The following is a 17,546-nucleotide window of genomic DNA, read 5'->3' as shown; positions in this document are numbered from 1 at the left end:
TTTTGACTCCTCTTGTCTCTTGACATTGGCAGAATGAACAGATGGGTGACTCAGGAAGTAAAAACAAGTCCATCTGCCTCGAAAAGCTGACATTGTCAATAAATGGACATTAAATGCAGTTGAAAGCCACATGTTTTGCTAAATCTCTCAATTCCATTTCTAACTGGTGGTAGAGAATAGCCACTTATAAACACCCCAGTATTCAAATAGCTGACTGTGTTCGACAAATCGATAAAGTCTTGTTTCCGCACACCAGGCTGTTTCACAATATCATCGGTCCTCATGTGGACTATGATGGTTTTCACAGTTGGATGTACAGCCACGATATGCAGGATTCTCTGTCATGTAACAGACCATTTGCTTAGTGAAGCAGAGTGTGATGCTGTTCTTACTGTACATGCTTCCTAACAGCATAGTCAGAATCAGAGTTTGAGGTCCAGTCATTGGCTCTTTCTGATTTATTCTCAGTCTTTACCCTGCTGTGTGAAGATGAGAGGTTATCTGGGTTATCAGATGGAGAGCCAGGGTCCTGCAACATCCATCCATCCATCCATCCATTTTCTGCCACTTATCTTGGACCAGGTCATAGTGGCATGAGGCTCCAATGTTTGGGGTCCATGGTAAAGTGGTGTCACTCCCACATAGTCCATTCACTTCTAACCAGTGATTTTTAGCTTCAGCTGTGTACCACATTTCCAGTCACTGCATTACAGGCTTGTGCTGTTGGTAAGCCTCACTCATGTAGTACTGAGGAGGTCATAACAATGTTGAAATATGGCAATAGCCTACTATATCTACAAAAAATTACAGTCCCACTGATTTATTTAGACCAGCAGAAGAATGCAGCAAAGCGTCTGCGCTGTAAGAAAGCATGAAGCATGAATATACACAGGGAAGATGTCTTTCTTCCACTGGGTTAACATTTCCTTTTTTTTTTTTTTTACTCATGTCCCCCCCCTCCCCCCTCCCCCCAGTAGTTGCTATGTTGAGGTGGTGCAGAAGATGCGATTAGTATTGATTTTTACCTTGTGTTCTTCTCATCGTATGTCCCCTGTCAGTGTTTGCCATGTGTTCAGGCCTCTCCATGTTTTTTCTCTGTCTCTTTATGTCGCCCCCGAGGGGTCTTTTGAAACACTGTGCTGGCCAGGTTCTCCCTGTAAACGGAGCATCAAGGTCATTGTTAGCTGTGGGAAATGTATGCTATTAATGCGTGTGCAGCTGAAGCAGCATGCTGTGGTGCAGAGAGCGTTGTGCCCCTTTGTAGAGCCACATAGTGAGCAGCAGAGGGGAATCTGCTGATTTATTGTCTTTTCTTTGTAAATAATGTTAGCTTGTATAACATTTCATACACAACAGGAAAAGGAAAATCATTATCACTTTACACCTACTCTGAGTCTTGAACTAAGCTATTTTGAGTCAAAAGCTTTCTGGCACTAACACAAAACTACCGTAAATAATGTATAAAATGACCATATTAAAAGACATATTTTCAGTTGAATTGTATGTTTGTGGATAATATCAGTGATATAACACTGGAAACTTCACTAACTTCAATTATTGATCTCCCGTGGGAGACATATTCTATATTTCAGTATTCAACAGGTATGCTTCAGCACGATAACAATAGTCCTGATCTGACCATGTAGGGATGCAGTTTTGTTTTATAATCCTCCTGTTTTCCTTTGGTCAAATTTGGCCTGTTTAAAAAAATTGTTTTGTTTTGTCTTTTTTTTTTTCCCTGACTAAACGTTGACATATACCAGTGTGTGATAATTCATCAACATATTTACTTTAAATCATACATGTAGTTAAAATAATTTATAATTTCTGCTTTTTTTTTTTACTAAAAAATGAGGTATACTTTTATTTAAATGAGGCCTATTGACCATAATTTCCAAAAATAAGTGTAAAAGTCGAAATGAAGTTGGCTAAAAAGGTCCAACACATAATGAGGTGATAATTTATACCGTATACTTTATTAAGAGTCAAACCAGTCATTTGAAATTGACCCAAGAGGGCAAAAGTAAGACAACAGGAAGAAAGCAGGAAGGTACAGGTACAACAATGATTTCAGTACATAAACTATATTTTAGATAAGCTAGACTGTTTAGTTTCGTGAATAAAATTATTACCTGAATCAAAGAAAGCCATACCTTTCAATTGATCAGTGTTAAATGTTATCTGAAACCAAACAGCAATACAACCACTGAAGTCTGAATGCAATACTATTTAAATTTACAAGATGAATATGTTATGGTCATAATGAAAACAATGTTGAAGAAAAGATGAAACAATAAATCAAACTCACTGCAAAGCTTCACTGATTGCGTGTGTTCTTATTTATTAGTTGTCTGTCTCTGTCTCACATAACAGATATGCTCCTATCTCTATGAATGTGTCAGTCTACTCTGACTGTGAGAGACTGTGTGTTTAAAACACAACCAACTACATTTATTTATATTTTTACATTATTGTATTATATTATAGTTTTTCCATGTGTGCCTCGTCATAATTTGACCTAGGTGGCAGCGATTTAAATAACACGTCTCATACTGTCTGTTCATTATAAACTTGTGACCTCCACTGTATTGTTAATTATGTATTACACTGAAAAATACAGTAAATACACAAAAAACTGACCTGTGTAACTTTTTGTATCAACTACAAAGAGCAGTGGTAAGAAATAAAGATGCTGGTATTTGTGATATGAGTAAGCCAGTTTCAGTTAGCATGGTCACTGTCCATGGTGCTGAAATAGCTGGTTCTAAGGACTTGAACTGGTGTCAAGTATTCTCTATATTTGTTACTCATAGGTTTAGACCAGAGGTGTCCAAACTGTTTCATAAAGGTTCATGTGGCTGCAGGTTTTTAATTCCAACCAATCAGGAGCACACCAGGCTTCATTCATTTAATCAACTGATGTCAGTCTTCAGACAGCTGATTGGTTGAATCATGTGCGCTCTTGATTCGTTGGAATAAAAACCTGCGGGTACACGGCCCTTTATGGAATAGTTTGGACATGTTTGGTTTATTATATTTATTATTATAACTACAGACACAATTCAGACAGTCAAAAATAATGAGGGAATAACTCTGCTGCTGACACTGCACTTTTCAAATGTATACCAGCAGCATTTGTCTGATGTTCAATATGTTTTGTAATCTGCAAAGGTTTTAGTCTAAATAAAAGTTCCACTTTAGTGCACAATAACAATAAATGTATGATTCTTGACCAACATTTGGTCAGGCTATAACCAAAAATTACTTTAATGATTAATTATTTGTTTATTATGTGCTTTTGATGAATTCATTTTTTATTCGGTGTAGAAAACGATGAAAATATTAATAAATTGCTGTCAGCAGTTTCCAAGAAGATTAAAAATATTAAGTCACATAATAATTATATTCAATAAAGAATAATAAATACATGAATTAAGCTTAATCCAAAAAAAAGAAAAAGAAAGAAAGAAAGAAACTATTACACATGGCTGATTAGTGCCCAGTAGTGAACCACTTGAATATGAGACACATTTTTTTATTACTCTATTTTTAATACTCTATTATATAATAGCATTGTACCCACAGGTTTTAAACCCACATGTTTAAAAGAATCAATCTCCACTTTATGATTTTATGATAAGTTATTAAAGCACAAGAACCAGATTGGTCAACTGCCAGAAGTGCCACTGTATCGCCATATGATTCCATTATGTATTTCAGTCAGAGACATTAACATCAAGGAATGAACATTTATAGCAAATGGTTATACAGTTAGATTGAGACACAGTTGAAGAAGCTCTCAAAGAATCCCAGCAGTGACAAGAATTCTGCCAGGGGAGCTAATCCCTCAAAATAAAATGACAGCTCTCTGTTTAAAAAGTTGGATTTTAGAAAACACAAAACAATAAGAGCCAATGCCGTCCTAAATTTAAGCAATGACATGTTTTAATTTGCTTTAATGCTAGTGAAGCCCTTCTCATCTGAATTGACATCCTGGACAACTTCACATGAGCATCCAGCAAGATAATAACAGTACCCATGCAGATCAAAGAGAAATATTCTAAATTATAATGTACATGACCTGTGTGAAGCAGAATGCTAGCAAAGCCCTTCTCATCTGAGATGTACTCAGTATGAGTAGACTAATCTCACATAATCATAGGGCAAGGTACTAAACCCTGACATAGTATTTATATTCTGACCCTTCACAGTATGGTGTGGGTCATTTTTTATCTGCCCCAAGTGTCCAAATGTTGAACCACACATGTATTTTGCATCCATATATATTTTAGGTTTGACATTATTTGTTTAAAGAGAAAATACAATCACACTATATTACTGTATGATCTTATTATCTAAAACTAGAGAACAACATTTTGTTGAATGTGAAGGACTCTACAACATTTTTGAATGGTAGGTTTGATTATATATAATCAAAACTATCAGTCAACACTAGCTGCAAACAACATAACCTCATTTTCTGTTAATTGTACACAATCAGCTCTGTATTGACTGTGTAAGTCATAAAACTAAATAATAAACTGGTTTTGCAAATTTCAATCTAACAAGAAAAAAACATTAAAAAAAAAATTATTATTGTGAAGTCCTTTTGATCCATTGTAGCAATTAGCTGTCAACAGTCTGTCCCCATTGTCCTATCATTACACAGACATGCCAATCCCTAGTTTATTTTAAGATTCTACATAACCATTCCACCCACTCACTCTACCTTGATTTAGCTGCCTTTAGTTATCCCTTTGAATAAATGCAGGTTAAATTTAACCCAGCACACCCTCTATGTACACATATTTAAACCAGGTGCAAAAAAAAAAAAATCCTTTTGATATATTTCCTTTTTTTATATATTCTGGGCCAATTTAAGAAAAGTCATTACATTTCAGACTTAAATAATGTCACTTTGGTTGTATTTACTGGTTTAAAATGTGAAAATGTGTTAAACCCAGCCAGCTTGTCCATGTGGGCCCCACATGGGTTAAATCTGGGCTATGTGGGTACTGAGTGGGCATGGGCTTGAACTGGGAAAATTTTGCGGGTCCCACATGGTTTCAGTAACATGGGCCTCACATGTGAAGCCCATGTGGGCTGACTGTATGAGTCCCATAAGGGATGTAAATGGGCTAAGCGGGCATGGGCACAAACAGGGCAAATTGTATGGGCCCCATATTGTTTCAAAAAAAATTCAATTCAAAACATTCTGATCCCACTTAGACCCCATATGGGAAAACATATAGGATCTACATGGGTCTCACCCAGATGGGCCCCACCTGAAACCCAGTTAGCACCCACTTGAAGCCCATACAGGCAAACAAATGAAAAAATCGACAAGCTTGTTACAATTTATATTCAATGCTGGCAAAACCCCTTTTTACAGCAAGATACTAACAGCATCTTGATGCAAGGGAAATATTGTACAACAAGTACATTAGAGAAACATTAAAGAGAAATGTGTCAGTCATTGATGAAACATATTGAAAACAAGGGAGACCAATCAGCTAAAACAAGTGTGACTTCAGTGCTCTGAACTACTGCTATGGTCTGATAATGGTGAAGTAAAGTATCATTTCCAACCTTTGTGAAGATGTGTAATCTTAACTGAATCCAGTACAGCTCCTCCTGGTGTGGATTCATCAAGGATAGTAGTTCACTTCCTTCAAATAATAAACTAGTTTCATATCAGAGTTCCTTTAATTATTTAAGACCTCAAAATAATTCTGTCTCATTTTCAGATTTGCTTTCTGTTGTGGTTCCATGTTGCATAATATCAAAAAAAAAAAGAAAATCACTGGGGAACATTGATAATGAATGCTGTTTTGCTTTTCAGCTTCTTACAGAGAGTTTAATGATCCCAGAGAGGAAGGCAGATACCTGCACAGGGTCATGACAGACCTGCTGTGGGTCGCATATCAAATTAAACTTAAAAAACAACAACAACAACAACAACAAAAACTTTAAAAGCCAGTGGAGCAGAGTATTTTTTTTTCTTTTTCTTTATATTTTTGAAGATTTGTTTCTTTCCCACCTCATCCCTGACCCCACCCAGGTGGCCGACTTTGGGTCAGTTGGTCAGAGAGGAGGAGGCGGTGCTGGAATGGTCTCTCAGCAGGCAGCTGCAGTGATGTCTGTCTGGTTAAAGGTGCAGCAGTGTAACTGTGTCAGTTGCTTGCAGCTGGTCACTGCTGTGTTTGTCTTCACATTTGACACATCTGTTTACTCGAAGCCAACATTTCACTCAAAACATTTTCCTCTAAACAGAGTGAATAAATCTGAAAAAAACCCCATGCCTCATATTTTAGTGAAAAGTTAAGTGAACGACTATGTTGGCATCAGTGATGTGGCTCTGGATTGCTTTATTTCCTATCCATCAAATAGATCCTTCATGGTTATGCTGGGGCACCCAGAATAGACCCTCAGTGCTAATCTGGGTGCCCTTTATTCACCCCTTTCATTCACCGTATTGACTGTCCCACACCAACATCAAAAGCCAGAGCATCTGTTTGTCTGTGGTTGTTACTCCCTAGAGGGCCTGAACTGTGACTTGTGCCAACATTAGGGCTGGCTATTGTTTGTTATTATTATTATTATTGTACATTCATCTTTTTTGCTGAACTGCTAAGTGCGCTAACTCAAATTCACCACAACTTCACCACCACAGATGTGTTGTAGCTGCTGTGGCAGTGGGCCAATCACATGTCACATGAAACTGAAGAAACACTTGTGTTGATTGGTAGTGAGCAAGTCCATACAAATAATCATATTTTCTAGCTCTGGGTGCAAAAAGGATCGATTGAATCGTTTGTCAGGAGACGTTTCGATACTAGTTGGTATGGATTTATTTCAGTTGATACCTTAAAGGTATAGAGTACTGATTCCCAGTCCTAGCCAACATGGCAGGTATTATAATCAAGTAACATTAAACTTGGTGAAAAATTCTCACAATAGTCTGAATTTTGGAAGTTCTGGAGCTGGGGAGAGCAGCAAGTGAGCCATCTGTCAATCACAGCTGTCAATCAACGCGCACAGACATCAAAGCTAATATAAGTCTTCAAATCTTATTAACGGATCAATCACTTCCAAAATGACTATGAAATTAATTTAGGGATTGAGAATATAATGACTCGTTAAAAAAAAAAAAAAAAATTGAATCTGCATCACGTGGAGCATCTAGTGGCCATCAGTGGTATTGCACATTAAAGTACATCTGCTCTGGCTTCAGCTTCATATGGTGCATGTGGTCCACATACAGTCTGCATGAGTCCTCTTGAAGACTGGACAGCCCCAGTTTCTATAAGTGTCCAAGTCCAAGGAAGTAGATTAAACCAAAGACAGTCTGACTCTAAAGTGTCTAATAGACAGTTTGGGTTATGAGTTTTTTAAATACCTGCCATTATTGCCCTTTATTTTCAAAAAAGTGCTTTTGATTTTACATCTTAATATTAATATGATTATGTTAATCTGAGGATTTATGTTAGTTGTGCAGTTGCATCCTCAGGTCTCAGTAATGAAGGCACTGCTATCATTTAGCAGGAACTACAACCCAAACTACAAACACAAAATCTACTTCTTGATGTAGTTCTTTGTCATTTGTGTTACATTAGAATTAGTCATTTTTAGGTTCTAGGAGCCTAAATGTATTTGTTATTCATAATCATAAGTAAATATAAATTTGGCTCTGACCTGGCAATTATTTGGAACGATCTCACACAGCTGTGTCATTTTTCAGTCTGCAGTGATTTCCCTTTCAGCCAAAGGCGCTTGGATAAGTCTGGGGAAATTAGCATTCTCCTTGAGAGATTCAGATGTCGTTCTCTGCTCAGTCTGTGCCTCTGGTCAGTGATAACAATGGGCACAAGTCTTCATGGGAGACACATTTAGACCAGCAGCTAGAGGGTGGAGACACTTTCATCTTTTGTTTACTGTGAAAGATACAGATGCCCTCTGATGGAGAGGGGTTGTATTCACTCCATTAGCTAGAGGGACCCAGGGACATGTCTAAAAATCCAACTAAAATCACATTTAATTATCACTTTGTGCAGTCAAAGATATTGTCAATGTTTATGAACTGAGAAACAAGAGAAATTATAAATAGAGGCCCGTCTCAAATATAACAGCCAGCCCTCACAAGAAAAAAAACAACAGTATAGGTCTAAAATTCAGGTAAGCAAAAGTAGCCTATAATTATGTTTATGCCATCTAGCAGACCCTGAGATGTATCAAGATTGTTGTGCTGTTTACTATTGCGATGATGACAAAGGTTGCACTGTATGATCTTTTAATAATTTGAAAGCAAATCATTACTTTAACCTGCACTCTCATATTTTATGCTCTATTTTAATCTAGCTTTTTGTACTTTCCCCCCCCTTTTTTATTACAATTGGGTTTTATTTTCTTAATTGTATTAACCTGACCTTAACCACAGCACTGTCATATCATAAAACATTATTATCTTTAAACAGTGATTTGTAATGGTTTTGGAAAGTTCTTCAAATGGTCCTATGGGTCATTTTTGAGTGCAGGTACAATTGACCTATATAGTCTGCTCCCCATCAGTCCTAAAGGGGTTGCTGAAAACACTCATATATGTTGTTTTGAGAACTGCTGGAAGTGCAATTTACAATTTCATTGAGCAGATACTTTTATACAAAGTGATGTACATCTCCAAGCTTATACAATACAAGCAAGGATCTAGTCAGAAGAGAACAACATGAGTAAGTGCCATAAAGGTAAGTTTGAGTCTGATAGGATGTAGGTGCCATCATGCAGTGCACATAGGGTCTGATCTTCCTGATATTGCACAGGGCAACATCAGACCTATTCTATCTTTTGGTATGAGGATGTGTTAAATAGAAGCCTAGCACAAATAAAGGCCTGGTTCTCTCTGCCAACTGAAAATTCACAGTATGTATCGATCTATTCAGTCCACAACTGTAAGAGTAATATTCTGCTGTTTGGAATGCTTAACCAGTGGATATGTCAGACATTTTCGTTGCATTCTGTAGCTCCCTCTTTCAGCCTTCTTGTGGCTGGTCCACTGGGAAAAAAAACAACCACTAGGGCCCTCCAGGGAAAGGACTGCATAAGTTGTTAATGAAACTATGAATGTTAGAAGACAGAGAAAAATAAACTGTTCTTAAAAGAGATTTAAACATCTCTTAGCTTGGGAAAAAAAGAAATGCAGGTAATTATTTTTCTCCCATTTATTTTGTTTAGCCTGTTCAGGTAAATCCTTCATGTGGCTGAGCACAATAATGTGTCAATGGTATACAGGAAAACAGATGTATTTGATTTATATTAAGGTTTAGAGATCATTTTCTCAGAGATTGTTTGTATTTTTTCTATTTTGTATTTATTTCCAAGGTTTCTCTTATGTATGTCTAATTTACTCTTCTGTCAAGGCAGCCCAGGAGTACATCACAAATGTATCTTCACTGCTACAGTACCATGTTAAGACTTGAGGATATGTCACCTTCATATCTTGGAAATAAGTGACAGCAGTTACAAATAATGAGTTCTCCTTTTTCAGGGCATGAAATAGCCACATACACAGTCTAGCCATTGCATTGTCAAGAGAATGAGTCAAGACCATTAAGAAAGAGATGACTTTGATGGTTTGGCAATCCAATCTCGAAGGTTGTGCTGAGATGGAATCCTCTAGACGAAAATAAACCCTGTAAGACCAAAAATGCTCCAGAAATGTGACAGATTAGCTAGCCAACAAGTTCAACATGTTGCCAAGCATTGGGAACAATGGAAGGAGCTCATTGTGGCCTTATGTCCCACCAAAGGTGAAAAACAATCAGTTGAAGGTATATGGGCTTATCGGTAATATAGTAAGTCCCCACTTGGCATACATGGTTTGGAGGCAGATTTGAGGATTCAGTGCCATAAAAAAACACCCCAACTCAATAACAACCAATTAAACATTACAGCGGGATACTCGCTTTCTATGTGTAGTGCTTGTTTGAGGCAAGAACCAGTGTCATGGAGCAGGGGGAGGTCATTGAGTTAAAACCCTCACTACATATCCCACTGATGGCTGCTGTTAACCTTTTTTCTGCCGCTCCTCTGAAAACTCACAGTGCTAAGCAAGTGTTGTGGAGCTCAGAGAAGACAAAAGCATCTGTGTGTTGATACATTCTCCGTGCATGAGTTGGCTCTGTCGCTCTGACTGGCGTTGATTAGGACACATGTTGTGCTACCATGCAGCAATTAGCACAGAACCTGAGCTCTTCATAATTCTGCATTTGACCCCCACTGTGCCTCATTTCTGTGTCTCTGTTAATTGTGCACTACATTCAGGATACTAAGGGTTTTCAACAAGAAGCAAAAGCCTGTGAATTGAGAAGAGACAAATGCTGCTATAGAGACAGACAAGGATTATCAGATGACCTCCATGCTCTTGTTTAGTCAGAATTAGCATAAAAAAAACACACACAAAAAAAACAATATAAAAAACACAATAGTACAATCATTGTGGAAACTACTGATGAGATATTTAAGATAGAACTGATAGAAGCCATGTAACCCAAATATTTCTATATAGGGAAGCTTATAATACTTTCCCTTGATTTGAATTACATAAAACTAGTTTTAAAAGCAGCATCATGTTTGTTAAAATGTACATATTGTATTTGTGTTGGTTTTATGTCATTTGAAATGAAATTTGCACCATTTTTTACAAAAAGGAAGACAGAATGCTCCTGAAAATGTCACATGGTGTAACCACGAAATGGTTTCTGATCGACATGATTCCCCAGATTAAATTTAACATTTGGAAAAATTGTATTCCATTACCTTTATTTTATATAAAAAGTTATAATGTAAGATCATGCCAAACTAGTTGATATGGTGTTTTATTGAAAATTTAGTGTTTTAAAGAAAGTTGAATTATTCGGTACAAAGTTTTTATGGTTACACCACTTAGACATTCTTGCCATAATCCTCTAATATGTTCTCTCAAAATGGATTAAAAGGCAGGATTCATAGTTAGTTGTTCATACGTTTATTTTCACATTTGAACCCCTTTAAATTTGACTAAACATATATAAAATGTCATTTACAACCCTAACACTTGTCCACAGCACCATTAGCCAGGGTTATGTTACCCTAGCTGGAAGTTTCTTTTTGATTGTGAATAAACAGCTTCAGCAGTACACTATGTTTGTTATATCACCTCGTCGTGATTGTTTTTAATTATGATTTCATACTTCATTTCCCCGTTTATGATAACACAAGTTCATGCTTCTTTCTAAATTAATGTTTATGCAAAATACGGTTACTGTTGAGACTTCTAGACCAATGTTGCTTTCACAATTATTACAATTTTTAAATAGCCTTCATATCAACATCGAAGTGTATTTTTGACTGGATAAGTACTGCAGACAACAAAGAACTTTTATTTAACCCTTACACGTCTAAATCTGCAACTGTCCCTCAATATTGTTACACTCCTATATAGTAGCCATTAATGGTGTTTTTTTGTTAACAATTTGCTTGCTTTGTAGTATGACTGTATGTTATTTGAGGACGATTTGCTAATGTTTTTGTCTTTGTTAGTGTTTATTGAAGCCAGTATGGGTCTCTTTTGGGACCAAAATAAATCCAGGCCCCTCTCAAATACACTCCACCAGGCACCAGGAGACCCTAGCTATTAGCTGGATGCAGTCCTGGTAGATGGAGATGAGCACATGAGTCCTGATCAGTCTGTGTGCAGCAGAGAGAGGGAAAAAAAAAGAAAATAACAACTGGTGGTAACCTGGAAAATTGGCGTCTAAACATTAAAATGAATGCTTGATATGAGAAAACCATTTAATATAATTAAACCGTATATGAGTCTGATCTGTCGATCAATACAGGTTTGTGAGCAGGCATGTGATAGAGAGAGTCAGGCAGAGGAAGGTAATCAGGACCCCCTGAGCTCCAGCCCTCCTTCAGGGGAGTCAATCTCGACACCCTCTTTGCCCCCCTCTGACATTTTCACAAGAGACCAGACTCTCTACTTGATTGATCTCATGCGACAGCACTTGGAGTCCGAGGTGAGGTGGGGATGAAATCCTTTGCAGAGCTGAAAAGGCAGAATTGGCAAGGAGCAGGAAGAAGCTACTGTGGATGGATACGGCTTCTTTATTATCTACCAGATTTCAGCAGCAATTTCATCCCAAAAAGCAGCCGTGAAATGGCTCACTCTGGAAGATGTATACAGGTTCTTGGTAACAATAAGGAAAGCCTCCAATGAGGTTTCAGTTTTCCAGTGAAATAAATCGGCATGTTGGCAGACACCATGATATCACATGTCCCGGTGTGGCTGCAGGTGATGGAATTGAGATCATGCAGCTCAAACACACCCACATCATTACCTCCTCTCCAGCTGCAACAGAAGAAGATATAAAACAGCTGGAATTTCCAGTGATGAGTTAGAAGCAATAGCACAAGAGGACTGACAGCTTCCATCTTGGGTTGATTGATGACATGAAGACTCACAGGTTGTAAACATGGGAATCTATACCATCATTGCCTTTCTTCCCACATGATGTGAATGTGCCATAAAAAATAGTTCAGGCTGACATCTGAAATTTACAACCAACCATGGATGAAAGCAAAGTACAAATGAATGTGGTCAGTTTGAATTTGCTCTGAAGGCTGTGTCACTCACATGGGAAACATCTGGATCCATGAACCATATATGTACCATGTATCTCTTGTGATTAAATTCAGTAACACCTCACAGTATTGCATGGTAAATTGGGCATGCCATATATTGATTTTTCTGAGCAGCTTACTGCAATATTCTTCAGCTATTCATTGCTTGTTTTTGTGCCATTAACGTCACTGTTAGACTTTGAAATTGGATTATCATGGTATTTGCATGACTGTAGCTAGAGCCAGTGCAACAGTAGCACAGAACCAAGTCGACTTATGGGATCAACAACTTAGTGAATTTCACAGCAAATAGGAAAAAAAAAAAAAAATACCACCAGCATGGTTTCTGATTTAAGGCAGTCTGTCACATTCTTCAGAGCTGTGGAAAAAAAACTGAGGAACATAAAAGCTTGGTCAGTTTCCCTCAGTGAGATACAGTTTGTGGAGAGGAATGCATTAAATTCTTCAAAAGTTCCAAATCCCTATATTGAAGAAGCATGCAAAAAAAACAGAGATAGGACTCATTTCAATTGCATACATGATTGTTTGAAGCCCAGTTCCAAAACCTTTGGATTTCAGCTGGTAGTCAGTGTTTGGAGGATCTTTTCAATGTGTTTGAATATGACCATTTTCATATTGAGTACCTCATTTCTCCACACACAAAATGTTTTTCTATAATAGTAAACAACAAAGGGCCTGTGAGAACACCATGAGACACTAAAACGCTTTGAAAGCCGTAGTTCTTTCTCACCCTAGAGATAGGCGAGGAGGAGAGGTTACAACTCTTGTATCTGTCATTGTGCCCCGTGCATACGCATTATAACCTTTTATTTAATGATGATAAAGCATTACACTGTGTGATAAGGTCAGAGCTTGCAGCTGTATGAGGCTGGGCTGATTCATCACACCTCTGCAGGCCTTGTTTTGGACGTAACAAAAATGATGGATAAAAATAATACACTTTAGGTTGAGGTTTAGGCTGAGTGAAAAGTAAAACTAGTATATTATACTATCTATTACTATATTATTATATGACTTAATTGACGTTGAAAGTTATTAACTAAAATGTATAAATCAACGTAGGTCTGGGCATCAAATCAATAATCTATCGATATCATGCTAATTTATAGATATCATCTTAGATTTGAGCTTAATAGACTGTTCTATTATGTGCCTTTATCCACTTAGTCATTATATCCACCTTACTGATGATTATTTAGCACAAATCTCATCCCTACAATATAGTCAATATATTGATATTTAAGTGTTTGGGTCAAAAATATTGTGATATTTGATTCTTCCAATATCGCCCAGCCCTAGATCAGTGCCATTAATAAGAGTCATAGATTTTTATATTTATTTATTGCATAGAATAAGTGAAAAACAAACAAACAAACAAAAACAGCACATAGTTCAATAGTCAATCAATCAATCTTTATTCATATAGCGCCAAGTCACAACAAAAGTCTCATCTCTTTATACATAGAGCAGGTCTAGACTGTACTCTTTTATTTAATTTAAATGAAATCACATTGTATCAGTAGACTGCTGTTTTTCTCCAACTATTGAAAAGGGAAAAAGTTACTGACATAAAAAAAAAACCCAACATATACAGCCCCTTCCCCCAATCACCAATACTGACCACCTAACTATATATTATATTACACAAACACCTGTATGTGTGTGTGTGCGTGTGTGTGTGTGTGTGGGAGAGACACATCACCATACTACACATCATGTGTACGAAAGCAGACACACACATGCAGTTGGAATAAAATATGTTTTACTTCTTCTCATGAAATGATTGTCTTGATAGATAAAGTGTATATATTCTCAAAATTGTATTGATCAATCTCATTGCACCTGGTCAAAGGTGATTAGTGAAGTGTATAAATAGAAAATAAAAAAGAGGAATGTGTCTGAAAACAAAATTATTCCAACTTTATGGGCGGCTGTGTATATACAGCAAAACCACTAGATCTGTTATACTCCTCTAACGCTGCTGCCTCCTTTACCTCGTCACTATAACTACCAGTGAAATTGTCCCTTTCTGCTGTTGCCATCCTCGCTCTGGCCCTCTGTTTACAGCTCATCTTCCTCATCTTCCTCACTGGTTCCCTTCTCTGAATCTGATCAGGTGGCAAAAAAAACTACAGAATTCACCTCCATCTTCCTGGCAAAGTAAAAAAACTGATGGCAAAATTGCCCGAAAACATGTGGAAACTGGCGAATTAATCAATAAGATGTATTTAAAAGTGAAATATTCAATCTGTCTGTGTTATATAGCCTCCAGGATATAGATGTTCCATGCCTGATTTTCAGAGCAGTGAAAATGTAATTCATTATTTTTCAACAGGAATATATGAAATCATCCTTACTAATAATAATAACAATGTTAATGCATTTTTATATATTAAATATATATATAAGATAGCCACTTATGGCCAGTGTGTTTGCCTACATGCACTGCCAATTTGGATTTCGATACAAATGATTTTAGAAATTTTAGAATTTGACCCACCCTCCTTCAGTCTCATGAAATAAAGTGCACCCATTTAATGCCCCTCCTCCCCCCAAAGCCAGTTGAATGACTTTATGCCAAATCTCATGATGATGATGCAACTGAAGCCATACCAGCTCAACCAATCATCACATAGCATCTTAAAACTTATTATTTGGGAGTTCTTGATGCATTTTTACGAATCTAAGAAGTGTGTCTAAGCCCTTTGAGAAGGTGTGCATATGAGAAGCCACATGCACCCTTGCTGCCTCTATTTCCATCCCTAATACATAATACACACTGCTCTGTGTACAGTAACTGTGCTGTGGAAGTGGCAGGCTGGAAATCAATATAATCTCTTCCAGGTGTCACTGCAGAGCATCTTCTTCCTGCCTGACAGATGAGCGACGCTCTCCTCTGCTCTTTATGTAACACTGATTAGATCCAGAGGCTTCCTGTGGCATCAGCACCTGCATGGTGACACCATCCAAATTTAAATTGGCTCAGTGACAGATGAAAAATGATTCGTTCCTCTTTAAATTGTGAAGCTATATTTTTCCATTTTTAGAAAAAAATAAAAACCAATAACTCCATCCAGACTAGCCTCAGCTTCAGTTTTAGAATCCAAAAATATTCTTTAAAAAGGGCATAGTATACATTTTGTGGTTTTCTGTTGTTTATATGCTGTTATGAGGTGGTATCTATATTACACATTCAAAACTCAAGTTCAAAACTTGAGGTTAATATATGTAGAAATGCTCCCTAAGTCAAAAATGAGGGCCTATAAAACACGCTAAGGGGGATGGAAAGGGTCCCACATGTGTGTATATGCATGTGTGCGTGATTAGTACCGTTCAGTCATTGTGAGTCCTAACACTCAGGCTTATAGGATACACATTTTGGCTGATGTCTCAACAGGTCACAGTAGATTACACGTTAAGTAGCAGACTGGCAGTCAAAATGTTGGCAGTTTGAAGCTGCTGTCACGCATGTTCTCTTCATCCATAGCAAATGTCCATCATATGTGTCTGGAGAGTTTTTCATCATGCTACATGCAGAAGAGGACAATTATCAACATTTCCCCCTCAGGGTAAGCAGGCTAATTTATGACTTTTTGTGGATTCAGGTGGCATACTGTTAGATAAAGGATTAGCATTAATGCCCCTATATAATAAATCAATTATTCATTTAACAATATGCAAATACTATACCTCAAAAGGATAGGCTACACTTCATTTCTATTCAAATTTCTGCTGTATGACCCTCTTAAACTGTTTAAACTTAGTGTTTTAGTGTCTTCTCTATTTATTAAATGCACTTTTTTGTGCTGAACAGATTTTCATGTATTTTTGTACAATGACAAATACATATCTATTCTAACTATATTCCTACAGGTCAAAACTGGAAATTCTGGATACAATCCAATTAAAAAGCCTTTAGTTCTGTTCTGTTCTGTTTGAAATTCTGCTGGATAACATACAATCACTTGTATCATCAGCTTGGTTTCAAAGGGACAAATGTTACTGCATTTAAATAAACATGCCCTCACTTCAGAAACAACCATTAATTGAAATACAGAAGTTTGATGATTGAAACACGATGTTAACATTTTTTTTATCAAACTCCAAAATGATCTGATTACATTATCCCTGATGTTGTCATGAATGAATTTATGCAAATACGTGTCGGCACGGAGCACCGGGGACATGCTGATAATACTGCAGCGCTCAGAACTCAGGCAGTCACAGGATGCACACACAAACGTATGCATGCACGCTCTGCTATGTTTTAGGAGTCACACGGCACACGCGTGTGCCTCTGCATGGCTGAGCTGTACTAAACACACACAGATGCACATATGTACACACATGTGGGACTTTTACTAAATGATCTCATGGACGTATGTACATGCGTCTTTTCAACCCCCCACACAGGGGCACCACCAGGGATTTGGGCCCCATCACCACACACAGGCCACACCAATTTAAAGAGACCCAACATTCCTACATGAGCAAGCACTTGGCAACAGTGGCAAGGTAAAACTTTAATGGGAAGAAACCTCAGGCAGAACTGGGCTCTAGGTGGGCGGCCATCTGCCTCCACTTACCTTGTATTCAATGGTTGTTTATGTCTATAAATGTGTGTTGGTGACACTAGCAGTTTGCAGCATCGGGACAGGTGTGCCCAGGTGTGTCGTGAGAAGGCTGTAATGACGAATGAGAAGATGGAATCACAGACAGCACTAAACAATACAACTGGACTGATGTTTTGCAAATGATTTATTTTTAAAAAGTTTCCACTCATGCTGCCACTACAGGAACATCTTTGGGCACTTCCTTTACGGCTGCTACCCTTCTTGTTTTTATCTTCTTTCAATCCTGTCTTCAAA

Source organism: Scomber scombrus, chromosome 24, assembly GCF_963691925.1.
Source record: "Scomber scombrus chromosome 24, fScoSco1.1, whole genome shotgun sequence".
Taxonomy (NCBI): domain Eukaryota; kingdom Metazoa; phylum Chordata; class Actinopteri; order Scombriformes; family Scombridae; genus Scomber; species Scomber scombrus.
This window is presented reverse-complemented; position numbering follows the sequence as displayed.